Source organism: Spinacia oleracea, chromosome 1 (genome assembly GCF_020520425.1).
Source record: "Spinacia oleracea cultivar Varoflay chromosome 1, BTI_SOV_V1, whole genome shotgun sequence".
Lineage (NCBI taxonomy): Eukaryota > Viridiplantae > Streptophyta > Magnoliopsida > Caryophyllales > Amaranthaceae > Spinacia > Spinacia oleracea.
Window position 1 is genome coordinate 124725068 of NC_079487.1, and position 14445 is coordinate 124739512.

The 14445-nt window shown below is 30.1% G+C and overlaps 1 long non-coding RNA gene and 1 pseudogene across 1 annotated transcript; both read right to left on the reverse strand.

Moving 5' to 3' along the window:
* Positions 1-867: 867 nt before the first annotated feature.
* On the reverse strand, positions 868-2057 carry LOC110784426 (hypersensitive-induced reaction 1 protein-like; annotated as a pseudogene).
* Positions 2058-9168: 7111 nt separating this feature from the next.
* LOC130466194 (uncharacterized) lies at positions 9169-11358 on the reverse strand. The gene is made up of 3 exons (XR_008926208.1): positions 11220-11358; positions 10490-10612; positions 9169-9433 (listed from the first exon to the last, which is right to left on the reverse strand). It is a non-coding gene; the product is annotated as an uncharacterized lncRNA (long non-coding RNA).
* Positions 11359-14445: the final 3087 nt, after the last annotated feature.

Consider the following 14445-nt stretch of genomic DNA (forward strand, 5'->3'; position numbering starts at 1 on the left):
GTGTATTTCTTCTATTATTTTAAATATCTATGTTTATTTGCCGTTTTGTTTATTTGACATATTAAATAACCGTTGTAGTGGAGCTTAAAGACGGAAAGCATTAACGAAAACCGTCAAATGGAAGTGCTAGTCAAACAAACCAAACTTATAAGGTAGTAAAATATAATTTTCTTTTTAAAATGTACCAATTCACAAAACCACAAAACTTTAAAGTAGTGTTTCACCAAATTTCCTTAATTTAATTCAACTAACACTTTATGCTAGGCTTCATCTCGACCTTGTTCTTGTACATATATTTTTTAATTTTGCTGCTTGGGTAGATTCAACAAATTTTTCCATGGATATGAGGATTTCTTCTTTTGTTCATATTACAACATAATTTTTTTGTATAAATCTTTTGTCTTAAATTATAGTGACAATATATTATCATAATTATTCGGCAAAGATACTAAAACTTTCTTCACAGCTTTGACCCAAGTGTATTATTAACCATAATTTATATTTTCCCCCCTTAAATATTATCGTATTATTAAGTTACTGAAAAATAATATAATAACCGGCCTCTCAATGGATGATTTATCCTATCCTAAGAAAATTACGGAAGTGGTATTGTTGAAGCTACAACCTTTTGATGTCTAATGACGTTTTTGCCGCAAGGAGATAGCATTGGTGCATTAATTACCAAGTGCAACAAATCTATATCATTATACTTGAAATGTCTCCCACGAACAAATTTAAATGTGGCACTCACTCTTGTTAGTTTGCTTGACTTACAACACGATCCAACTGAGGCTTTGAGCCTTGGTCTATTACAATTTCAAAGAAGTTGCAATAGAACCTCAACTTACCCATTTTGCATTTGGTCTCTTCAAGGAAAGCTTATCTTTTGTATGATTATTGTAGAATTTTCGTTCCTTTTAAAACTTAAAACTATTACGACGAACATAAAAAAAAGTCAAGATCTTAACATATATATAAACCTACCTACCGATTAGAGATTAGAGAGAGTTTTGAGAAATTGCACAGGGTCCGGACCCATTGTTATAGCTTGATTATAGCCCCGGCACTGCCAATCCCTGCTAAGTACTTGGACTCGGCTTCTCCTTCTGCTTTCTTGATTTGTAGGATTTTCTCTGCTTCTGCCTTGTCTTTTGTTGCCTCCCTTATCCTTGCAGCTAAATTAAGGTAGATAAAGCTAGTTACCATCAAAGACGTAGGCTTGGATCTGAGCCGTGGCGTTGCTGAGTTTATAGAAAGCATCTACCGCGTTCTCTTTCATGGCCCGATATTGAATTGATGCAACCACTGTCACAAACACATTATCCTGGCCCGTGGCCGTATGATATGATCATAAAAATTAACATAATTAATTATTGTATGCAATATATTATATGGTTGTCTAATTAAGTACTGGAGTCGATTTGAGATATTTAATTGAATTGGTACGTAATGTAATGTAACCTTAGTTTTGGTCTCACAACGAACATCAAGTTTGCGCACACGTAAGGATATGAGGCCTTTGATTTTGCTACCAAGAAACCAAGGCACACAGTGACATCCAGGTTCCAGAACGTCGTCGTATCTTCCCCATTTCTCTTTGATTGCTATGGTTGATTGGTCTACTTGAAAGCATCCATATGACTGCCCCATCGATCGTCCACTCCTTAATAACCCAACTTTAATACACAAACAATTAACAAAAGGTTATTATCATATGTATGGAGTACTACGTTACGTGTACTTGTTGTTACTAATCCACAAAAAAATAATTAATTCGATCACATTTTGCACATATATATGTCTCAAAAGAAATTAAGAAATTAAGTACCACGTAGAAATAACAAATAAGGATTGGTGCTCGAATTCGAATGTGAAACTCTTTGCTAGTGAAAAACCTTAACAACAAAAAATTATACTATAAAGGGAAAACAACAAGCATAAGAATGTGTTTAGTAGGAAATTTACCAGAGAATAAAGCAACCAAGAAAATCACCAACAACTTGAAAAGAGAAGAGACACTTGTTAGAGTATATAAGGGCAAATGTATTGATTTTCTTTTCCTTTTTTTTTGAGTCGAAAAATCCCCAAGTGTTCCAATTTACATATTTGCCCTCTATAATCTATTCACGGTCCGGTTTAGTATGGTTTAGATCTCAAACCGCTGTTAATTTGGAATTTTATCAAACCGTTTTACACCACAAATACCATATATATCAAAACCACAATTTCACAATTACAACCAATCCTTGATTATAGTTTCAGACAAAATAAGTCGAATACAAATAATTTTTATTTATTCCGGCCACCTAATTATGTAAACTGCAATTATGAAACTGCAACATTTTAAGTAAATATAGATAAAAGCACAACAACCACGCCACCTGATTATTGGACAGTGTCATTATTGTCGTAATAAATTCTTATTTAAATGTGGTGTACAATAAATATTGTATATTATGGTAAAAATTAAGTAAAAATGTTTAAAAGTTATCTCAGTATTAATGTAAAAGTTATCTACTAAAAATTATTCCTTCAAAATCACTAATAATGTTTAACGTAACTATGTGACCCTTTAAAATGTTTATCCATCAACAAAAATATATACTATAGAAGTTAATCAGGACATATTAAACGTTAATAAAAACTGAGTAAAAATTACATAAATGTATAATAAATTTATTGTACATCTAGTGCGTGCAAGACTTTTTATATTTTCATTAAATTTACTTATTTGTCCTTATAGATACTTTGTGTTTTATCAACATTGATCACATTATTTTCTTTGCGAGAGCATATATGATGATCATATAGCTTTGAGATAAGTACGTGTAAGGTTTGGTCTATCATGCTCCTCGGCCTATACGTGTGATTAGGGGATGATCTTCCACCGAACCTCGAATTGAAATTTAGTAATTTTGTTTTGGTTTTCCTAATTTAAACAAGAATATAATTCATGGAGAGGGCCATGTAATCGATCATGTGAAATCACATGCGAAAGCTATTATTTAGTATCTCTATGAAACTTACCAATAAATCAATAAGTTCTTCTCAGGTAGTAGAATCTGACGCAAAGATGAGTTGGAAGAGATTCTAAATATAACCACAAATTAAAGTATGAAAAGGATAATTTACTACAATTGGACCAAATGTTTATAAATGAAAAAGAAAAACTTGGGATTCTTCTGCAATTGGCTTAGGCTCTTTTTAGTAACACTGCCTGAAACTGAGCTGAAACTTATAAGGTAACTGAAAAGATAAGGTACCACTTGAAATCAATAAGGGATTGAAACTGATAAGTACTTTTGTGCATTGATTGTTTGGTAAAAACTTATTTCTTTAATACCTGAAAATTTTAATATTTGTAATCATATTCTCTATATTTTGTCATTTAACTGTTTCCTTTGCAAGGATAGGAGTTAAGTATAAAGTTAGGGTCCAACCTTTTACATTTTTCACCGTTTGAGACTTGCATCTTTTTTTTTTCACCTTTTAGGACCTACTATTCATTTTCCGGCCAAATTTAATCAAAATATGAAAAAGGTTAGTCCCTTGAGTTAAAATTTTAGGTACTTGAGTTAAAATTTACATTTTTATTGTTTATTTATTTTTACTTTATGGGAGTTAAAATCTACTTGATACAGAGTATGAATACAATAATTTGTACTCTGTATGGTTTTTGAAGTGTGCTGAATTGACTAAAGGATAATTAATTATTATTTTTTGTAAAGGAAATTTAAATCGATTTTTTTAAAAAGGAATGGACATAAGTAATTGCTCTGTTCTTCTTTCTCATTCTGGTCCTCAAGCCCCCTTCTTCTTCCTTAATTAATCTACAATCACCATGAACTCATGAATGTCGTCACATAAATCAATGGCTCGTAACAAATAAACAAGAAGGAAAATTTATCATCCTCGTTCCTCAACACTTGTACTCCACGGTTACATTAACATAGAAGATGAAATGCTGAGTTGAAGATTGAAGATTGAAGAACTAGGAGAAAAAAGTACCAAATTTGCTACAAGATATACTAAATTTGGAGTAAGGACATCATAAAAGTATATTTGAAATTCTCACTTCAATTCATTCGAGTTCGGAAATTTCAATGGTATTTTGTTTTCTGGAAAGATCAATGATAATTTGAATAAGTTAGCCGTTGAGATCTTCGAAGCTGTACACAAGGGTTTTGGTTTTCTTCTTTCATGCTTAATGATTTCAATGTACAAACTGTATACTTCCTCCTCTGTTGTATACTTGTATGTACATCTCATTTATCTAACAAAAAATTGGGACTCTTTTAATCTTTTTTGTAAATTTATACGAAGTACGGAGTAATTAATTTTGCTTGGTGGATTATTTTGTTTTGTTCTTTAGTTACTTTGATTAAAAACAACAACTCACGGATTTGATGTTATGAAAAATCTTCAAATCATGGATTTTGATTAAGAACGATGCGTCATAGTATTTTTTTTTTCTTTTTAAATTTTTTCTGTTTGAATTTTTTTTTCTGTTTGAATTTTTTTTCTGTTTTTTTTTCTGTTATGGTTATTGTAGAATAAATACAAAATATATTTAAAGGGCCTCGATTTTGGATTAACCACTGGTGAGTTAAAGATGAGTTAAATGATCGGAAAATGAGAATGAGGTCACAAAAGGTGAAAAATAAAGTTGCAGGTCCTAAACGGTGAAAACACTAAAAGGTTAGACCCCAACCTTTAGCTTAACTCTATGTTTCGGGGTATGAATAATTAATATACCTAAGAATACTCTCTTTTTCACCTAACTGGTTTTTTATACTACTATTTTGGCCAAACTATACCCTAAATTTCATCACATATTTCTAGTTGCCACCTGGAAAACAACGATATTTCTTTTTTACGTACACAAATGGAAAAATCATACTTATAAAACGAATTCAAATAGTCCAATCTTCATTCATCTGAAATAAAATTTACGAAGTAAAAAAAATGTAATGTTTCAAAAAGTGTTTAATGTTTCGTCCAACTTAATATAAAGCTCTAAAATTAAAATGATAGTAATAATTCAACTACATATCATCATCTTCATAATCCATGTCATCTTCAGGTTCCTCACCATTTCTTAAGGCTCGTACACATAGGTAACCCTCAAGTCCCTAAAATCTTCAATCTTCGCTTGAAAAAAGTAGGTACGTACTCCACTATAGTACTAAAAAGTATCAAAAATCAATACAACAAAATACGACCAAATACTCTACTATAGGTGGTCAAAATACTCTAATGACAACATAGAAAATATCAAAATTCTACAATCGTATATCTGTTAGGAATATTACAAAATAGATGGAAGAATAGTCCAAATTCTACTTGAAACTGCAGTAAGAGGCAACTTAGCAGAATATTATGCATTACAATTTTGATTTGAAGAGCATACCTACTATGAATATTACCAAGTAGTTACATAATCAAGACATATAGCTTGGGCAACTTTTGGTACAAAAAATTGGAATGAAATGGTATGAGAATAGTGGAATACCTTTGGTTGCAAGTTTTATCATCCAAGGTATTGATCCAAATACCAATATACCATTATTTGATTACATATAGGTTGCTTACTTGCTTTTAAGTAAATAAAATTCTACCAACCTATATATATTTTACAAAAACTGAATGAGTCTCTAGATAGATATCAGCAAGGATACCCACAGCCCCACATGAAACGGACCATGATTCCTCAATTACAAGCATATTCTTCTCCCAATTCTTCAAGAGTGCCTACTTTGCTCAATTTCTTTGTATTTTTCTACTCCTAGAAACCCTAAGAAGTGTTTTAATCATGTAAACCTTATCTTCATATTAGGTGTCAACTTCAATAATCATGTAAACCTTATCTTCATATTAGGTGTCAGAACATAATGTGTACAGAGTCGATATCTAGACTAGTTATAATCTAGACATATCGATTATGATCTGGACATGATCTGTACAAATCGGTTTTGATCTGAACATATTGGTTATGTAAGGATCGGTTCTGATGTAGACAAGATCTTTGCAGATTTGAACATGATCTGGACATGATCTGTACAGATCAGTTATTATTTGGATATTATCTGATCTTATCAGTTCTGGTCTAGATATATATGATGATTTTGATCTATAAAAATCAGTTTTGATATGGACATGACCTGGTCATATCGTTTCTGATCTGGACTTAATGGTTTTAATTTGGACATGATGAATTTGAATGTTTTGTTAATGTTTTTTTATGCCTTTAGTACGTAATACTACCTCCGTTTCATAAAGTTTTTTACGCTTTGAAAAATGTGTCCAAAAATTAAAACTTTGACCATAAATTCTCACTATTATACGTATCAAAATTTATCATGAGATATCTTGTTAGATTCGTCTCAAAATGTATTTTATAAATGTCAAATTTTTATAATTTTTTACCATATAAAATTTGATATATTAACGGTCATATATTGCACCGTAGTCCGTGCAAATAGTAAGTGTAAAGATCTTTTTGAAACGGAGGTAGTAGATTTTAATTGCACCGACAACAACATTCTTTTTTATAAAAGCAATAATAGTAATAAATATTAAATATAATAACAATGGTATAAATATATAATAATAATCATCATCATAATAATCCGGTCTGATCTGATCTGATCTGATCTGATCTGATCTGAACTTATTTTTTCTGATCTGTTATGATCTGAACTTATTTTTTCCGATCTGATCTGATCTGATCTGGTCTGATCTGATTAAATCTGAAATAAGTAATAAGGTCCTGAAATAAGGTGAACTAAACAGGGCCTCAGTTTGTCATATAACGTCCTTCATGAATTCATGGTAGCTCTCACCATTTTATCTCTTCAAATTCAAAGAAAATTAGGGGGAAGATGCGGAGTAGAAGACGATAATACTTTATTCTTCTTCTTCTTTTATTTTTAATGGGAATGATGGCGATAATTGTTCAATAATTTCCCCTGAAATATATGTTCAATACTCCGTAATTTAATTTCATCGAAGAACCAAAGAATTTTTTGGGGTGCTAAATGCAGCATGGTTTTACTTGACCTAACCCATTTTTCTTTCATTTGTTTCATTCTGGAAAAAAAAAACCTCTAAACCCCACTTTTATTGTTTTCTCTCAACCTTTTCCCCTATTATTTTTGTTCACGTAAACTTGAATTTTTTTAGTGTAACGTGTACGTGATAAAATTAGAATACGTATTTAGATTGACATGGACTATTTTTTTTGAATTGGAAGACCTTGGAATTGAGATAATATCCGTTTTTTTCTATTTTTTTCGAGTCACTTCATGTAACTTATATGAAATATACACTTCCATTTTGTACAGATTGAACAAAACAGAATTAGCTATTTCGTATAGATTGAACATAGTGGAACTAACTATTTCGTACAGATTGAACAAAATAGAGTTACTATTTCATACAGATTGAACAAAATATAGTTAACTATTTCATACAGAAACCAAAGAATTAAAAAGGGTATTTCTGGTTTTTTACAGGGGTGCGCCAAAGTAATTGAAGGTTGCGTATAGCAATCGTGAATTTTTGCTTATTGATTTAATTGGAAGTAGAAACCGCATATTGATTGCAGACAAGCATTTTTTTTTTGACAGATTAATAGAAAAAAGAGAAAAACTGTTTTTTTGAGGGAAAATAACTTTTGCGCCTTTTAAAGATGCATTCAATGACTTTTTTTATATTAAGTCAAACAGATGAATGGACACGATTGATCCTAAACATATTAGAGCATGATCAACTCCAAGTCTTAAGACTTGAGTTGTGCTCACATGGCATATGACTTATCAGTTTTAAGAGCAAGATTAACGGTAGTCTGAACAATAGTTTGAGCAATAGTCTTATTAAGTATTAACTTAAGACCTCCCATTTAAGTGGAAGAGTATGACAAAAGTCTGAGCAAGAGTCTTGGAATTCCAAGACTCTATTTAAGACGTTTAAACAGTACATTCAATCTTAACTATTATTATTTATTCTTTTTCATTTTATTATTTTCATAAGTTTGAGGAGTCTTGAATGAGTACGAGGGGTAAAGTGGAAAAATTAAGTAAGTCTGAACAAGAATCTGATTATTGAAAATAAATAAAAATTAATGAAAAATTACGTGGAAGTCTTAGCTTATACTAGCGCTAATCTTGCTCTAAGATCAGACACATAGAAATTGTAGCATTGAAGTAATCGAGTCTTATCAAAGTCTTAAATTGAGTCTTGAAAAACTAAGACTCGACTTAAGACTTGGTATGTGAGTTAAATTAAATAATAAAATGGCATTGTACATAAATTTACATGTCTTAAATGATTCAATGGGTGAAGAGCTAAATTTGATTGAATCTTAAAGAGTCTTAACAATAAGGGTAAATTGATTTTTACCACCTAAAAGAATTGATAAATTATTTTTTACCACCTAAAAAAATAAAAATTGTCTTTTACCACCTAAAAATAAAATAAAAATTATTTTTTACCACCTCTTAACCGAAAATGTGGACGAAAACGTTATGCGATATCATTTCAACGACTATATTTTTTATTTCCTTATCTTATCCCACGATTTTCATGTATATAAGCTACAATTTTCCCTTACTTCCCATTACTTCACATAACGTTTTCATCCATTTTGTAGTTAAGATCGAGGTGGTAAAAGACAATTTTTATTTCATTTTTAGATGGTAAAAAACAATTTTTATTTTTTTAGGTGGTAAAAAACAATTTATCAATTTTTGTAGGTAGTAAAAAACAATTTAACCTAACAATAATTTAATCATTTAATATTAATGAAATGCTGACATGACAATTGAAGAAAATCTTAAAACAAGACCCCTTTGATCTTGCTCTTGAAGGGTCCATAGTAAAAACATTTATAGTGGCTAATATTTTTATTTTTTTTGGTAAATGAAAGAAATATATTAAACCAAATATTGATTACAAGGCTAAACAACCAAAAAAAAACTCCAATGGCATCCCTTCTAGGAAGGCACCCCAGGAGTGGCTACATTTTTATTATAGCCATTGAAGAACCTTCCAATAAATAGGGTCATTTGAGAAGGTTAAGAAATTCGAACACAAATGAGTAATGAACTATATAAAAATAAAGGATTCCCGTTTAATAAAAAGAGAGACGAAAATGTTAAACTTCGAACATGGTACAAAAATGTATGTTATAAAATACCAACATAGATAAATATATATTACGGGGTATTATTATTTTTATAGTAAAATCATACAATATCTACAAAGGAAATCTAAATTTATAATGCATAACAAATTAAGAAAAACCCCTATGCATTAACTATATCACAATGCCCTCTAAAAGAGCTTGTACATTGGTGTCCGGGACAACACACTTTACCAAACATACTACAATGGTGTCCGGCTGCTGCGCACCAGGAGGACACCCCAGGGGGTACTACAAACAAAGTTGAAAATTAATGAATATATAAGACAATATATTAAGGGAAAGAAAACGTATTTTTGACTACGTACATTGTAATATAACTATGGAGTAAGTATAACTATATATATACCTATACGGAAAACTGATTTTGGCACATTTTATGTTGATTTTTGCACATTTTTATGTGAGTAGAGCATAGACAAATGTGTCTCACAATGGGTGTGCCTAAATCAAATTTTTGGCGTGCCAAAATAATTTCCCTCTATACCGTCATACTGAAGTGGAGTCTTTTTTGGAGGATATTTTCCCTTCTAAACCCACTTAGTTTATCGTGGAAATAGTAAAATGATTAAAAATATTTTATGACAACAATATATGCTATGAATAAAAAACAAAAGGTCTTGCGCGCACAAGATGTACAATAAATTTATTGTACATCAAGATAACTTTTACCCATTTTTTTTATAACTTTAACCTAATTTTGATTAACTTTTATATTAGTAAAAAAAAGTTGATAGATAAATATTTTAAAGGGTAAATGATTAATTTTATACATTATTATTGATTTTGAAGAAATAAGTTTTACTAAAATGAAAAAAATTATCACCAAAAAATAGATAACTTTTACCTATATAAGCTTAACTTTTAAGGGTTAACTTTTATTACGGTGTACAATAAATATTGTACACCCTTTGTAAATAAGAATTTGTGAATAAAAAATACAAATACTTTTATTTAAAAAAAAAATATTACTCCGCAGCAATTAATGACTCATTGTTGTTGACTAAGTTTCTTTCTTTTGGTGCAAATTAGCCACAAGGGCAATAATAAATTACAAATAGGGGAGAAAATTCGAATATGAGACTTATCGTACACGGTACACAGATCCTCAATCTTTACCACTGAGCTAAGATATCACAGGTTGTTGACTAAGGTTTCAAATTATTTACATATTGATTTTAAAACAAAACATGGCTCAGGTAACCAAGCTTTAGCTACGAGGTTATATATCTTCATTTAGTTAATTGTGTACCACTACAAAATAATGTCAAAGTTTAGAAAACTAACAAGTGTAACAAGTAAGTTGAGATTCGTCGCAAGCAAATCCAGGACAACAATTTGTGCCTTGAGTAGGATGGCAATTTTCTCCGTCCTTAGTACAAGAATTACCGACCGCTTTACCAGCCATGGCTATCAAATATAACAAAATAAACTTTATTACTTACGTAGTAAATGAATTAATTTCAGAGTTTTTTTAAACAATCAAATAACCAAAAATATCAGGCTAACAATCAACTCAGATATAAATATAATATAGTAATCACTTACGTTATTAAAAAAAAAGGTAAATTTGACAAATACAACCTAAATAAGTTCTTTATTTGTCAATTACAACCTCAAAATTTTTAATTTTGCCAGTTACTACGTACAACCTTAAACTTATACATCCATTTTAAATTACAACTCGAAGTCATTTTCTGAAAATCACCGGAATATGATGTAATAATGTTACTAAAAAAATTACATGATATCTATACAAAATATTTAAATTCTTATTTTTTTTTTAATTCTTATTTTACGATTTAATTTTTTTTATAGAAATTATGCAATTGTTTTTTAATAACATTATGACATCGTCTTCTGGTGATTTTTTGCCGAAAAATGACTTCGGGTTGTAATTTAAATTGGATGTATAAGTTTAAGGTTGTAATTAACAAAATTAGAAGTTAGAGGTTGCAATTGACAAGCATAGAGTAGGTTGTATTTGCCAAATTTTCCAAAAAAAAAAGTTACTTACCTAGAGTTAGGATGAAAAAAATGGCTACTACTTTCTTTGTGGATTTGTAAAAAACTAATTGTCCTTCCATTTTGAGTAATAAATTTGGAAAACTAAGTATATTGATATATTTCATAATCTCTTTCTTATATAAGTTAAGATTGTCTCTATTTATGTACAAGTTTAGCTGGTTTATCGTTCTTCCACCCAAAATAACTATATATAATGTGTAGTAATATATGTCGTGCTAATGCATGAGATTTATAAAATTAGAAAACTAATAAAATAGTGCATTATTAGATTATATAAAAATAATTACTCTATATAATTAGAGTAATAATATATAAATAGGGAATACTTAAGAAATTAATAAATCAAGAATTTATATTTTTATATGATAAGTAACGTGTTTTTTAATGGTGTTAGAAATTATAACGTTAGAAATTTATAGTCAACATCTCCTGGTTGTCTACACGATGTCTGTCGTCTGTCACAATTTCTAACACTGGGCGCGCTTAAGGCATTAGCCCATAATCTTAACCTAACTCCCGGTTGTCACGATGTCGTCTGACGCCTGAAATTGCTTGTGACATGTTCATCCGACACGTCTTAACATGTGGACACGACGGTACCTGTCGACACGACATGATCAAACGACAAAGTAGTTACGTCGTTAGTATAAAAAGTGGGATAACACATGTTTACATGATAAAAAAAAAACCGCTGCATATTTCTATGATAAATACATCAACACCGACTTTTGTGATTATTTCTGGTCAATTTTCTTGTTATTGTTAAACAATTTAGAGACAGCCGCAATCAAATTCTAATTCTTCCATTGTTTTCAATCAAGTTGAGTCATTGCTTCAAAAAATCGCGCTACTTCATCTTACCAATTAAAAACCGACCAATAGTACGTAAACTCAAATACTTCAAGTCTTGAAGCATACAGTTTCAAAGTTTGCAACTTTTTCCAAAACCAAGCTTTAAAATGTTTAAAGCAAGGGATAATCAACCCTTTAACAGTTTCATTACCTTAATCAACTAAGCTTCAGCCGCAGGGTAAAGATATCATATGACTATACCATATCACCTCATGGCTCATGCAATGCAACAATTTAAAATTTTAAACATCAATTAATATGATTCATCCAACAGCTCAATCAAAATCAAGTCAGGTGTAATCAACCTCAAGACAATTATGGTATATTCACGAAGCACAAGAATTCCTAGCTGGATTTAGTTACAGTAACAAACATGGGTATCGTAGAATTGAATGTAGATGAACTAATTGGTAAAATGTGAACTTAAAGACATGGAAGATAATTTGGAGTACGTGATGTTAAGCCAATTAGCACGAGGTGTGTGCGCGCGCGCACGTGCATCTATTAGAATTGCTCGGTATGGTGATAAACGAATTGAAGATTTAGGATACTGCTTAATGCTTTACTAGTTTATGCACTTCAACTGATTCCTGTATGTTTCCTTCTTAATTTAGTTAGCATAATATCTTAATGGAGATTGGGCGATAAGCTAGGTTGCTTATATGCAATTTTGTGCCTACTTCTGCTCAATTTCTTTGTATTTTGCTATTCCTATAAACCCTAACAAGTGTTTTAATTATGTAAACCTTATCTTCATACTTCATCCATTCCGGAAATGTAGCATCATTTGTTTTTTACACTATTCACACTACGACTTCGACCATTTTTTGTGATTCGTACGTAATAAAATTTTAGTCATGTAGGGTCATGTTAGATTCGTATCGATATATATTTTCTAAATAGTAACTTTTTATAATTTTTACTTGCACACGATTTGAGATATTAAGAGTGAAAGTAATGGTTAAAAGAGTAAAAGTCAACCATGATGTGATATTTCCGGAATACAGGAAGTATTAGATTTTATAATTTTGAGATGAATGATAAGTTTTTAATAATTGATAGTATAGACGTCAACTTCAATAATCAAGGTTAATTTTTGTCATTGGAAGGAGCGGTTGTTTAATCAACAACTAGCTTTTGAGCCCGTTCAAAGAACGGGCGGTTATATATCGCAAATTGGATGGTACAGGCGTGTGCACGTAGCTCTAGGTGCACCGGGATCAAAACGACCAACATTAAACATAAAACGCGCGTTTTTATTAAATTCCCAGAAAAAAGAACAATGCCCTTGAACAAAAGAACAATTCCCCTAAACAAAAGAACATTAAAGGCTCTGTTCTTTTCAGCTATGTTTATCGCGTTTTTATTTGATTCGTTGTTATTTTTGCAATATATATTCTTCTGGGTTTTATATTTTGAATTCAAACTATGAAGAAGAGAGAGAAAGTGTGAACTAGGTTTTCTTAAATGGGTTTTAGAGAGAGAAAGTAATGAAAATCCCCAAAAATTCGTTGATTTTTCTGCTTCAACATCAAATTAAATTGATTTTTCTTCTTCAAACCTGAATTATGCAGCTGGTAATCTGATTTTGGGAGGTAATTTTTCAATTTTGTAATAATAAATGGTATGTTTTGATGATTTTGATTTTGTAATAATTGTGTTTTTGATGATTTTGACTATGTTGATGATTTTGATTGTGTAATAATCGTGTTTTGATGAATTTGATGATTTTAATGAATCAAATTATGTAATAACACGCTGATTTTGTTGAAATCGTTGATTTTGAAGATTTTGATTACGTAATTACGATTTTTTTCCCAGAAAAGAACATTTTTACCTATTAAAGGAACATATGTTCGTATTAAAAGAACAGTTTCATTATGCTCGTATTAAAAGAACAGTTTCATTATAGTAGAAAAATAGACCATTTGCGTTTCATAATTTGTTCTTTTATTTTACTGTGTTCTTCTTTTTTATTATTTTCAATTTTATTTGCGTTTCATAACTTGTTCTTTTTATTTTATTGTGTTATTTTTCTTGTTACTTTTTATTTATCCTTTGTTTCTTTGATTGTGTTCTTTTTCTTGTTTTTATACATGTTAACCTATTATTTTTTTCAGATATTAAGAATAATGTGCTTGATAATTCATAACAGAATGATGAAAATGATGATTCCGAATCATATGTTATTGTGGGACAAAGTACTTGACTTGTTCCTTTTAGTCTCTATATTTGTTCTTTTAGTCTTTTCATTTGTTCTTTTTATAATACTCTGTTAAAATAACAAAATAAAAACACGTGCACAGTTCTCATTATGCACTCTTTAACAATTTTTCCTTTCTCCTTCTTTGTTCTTCAATTAT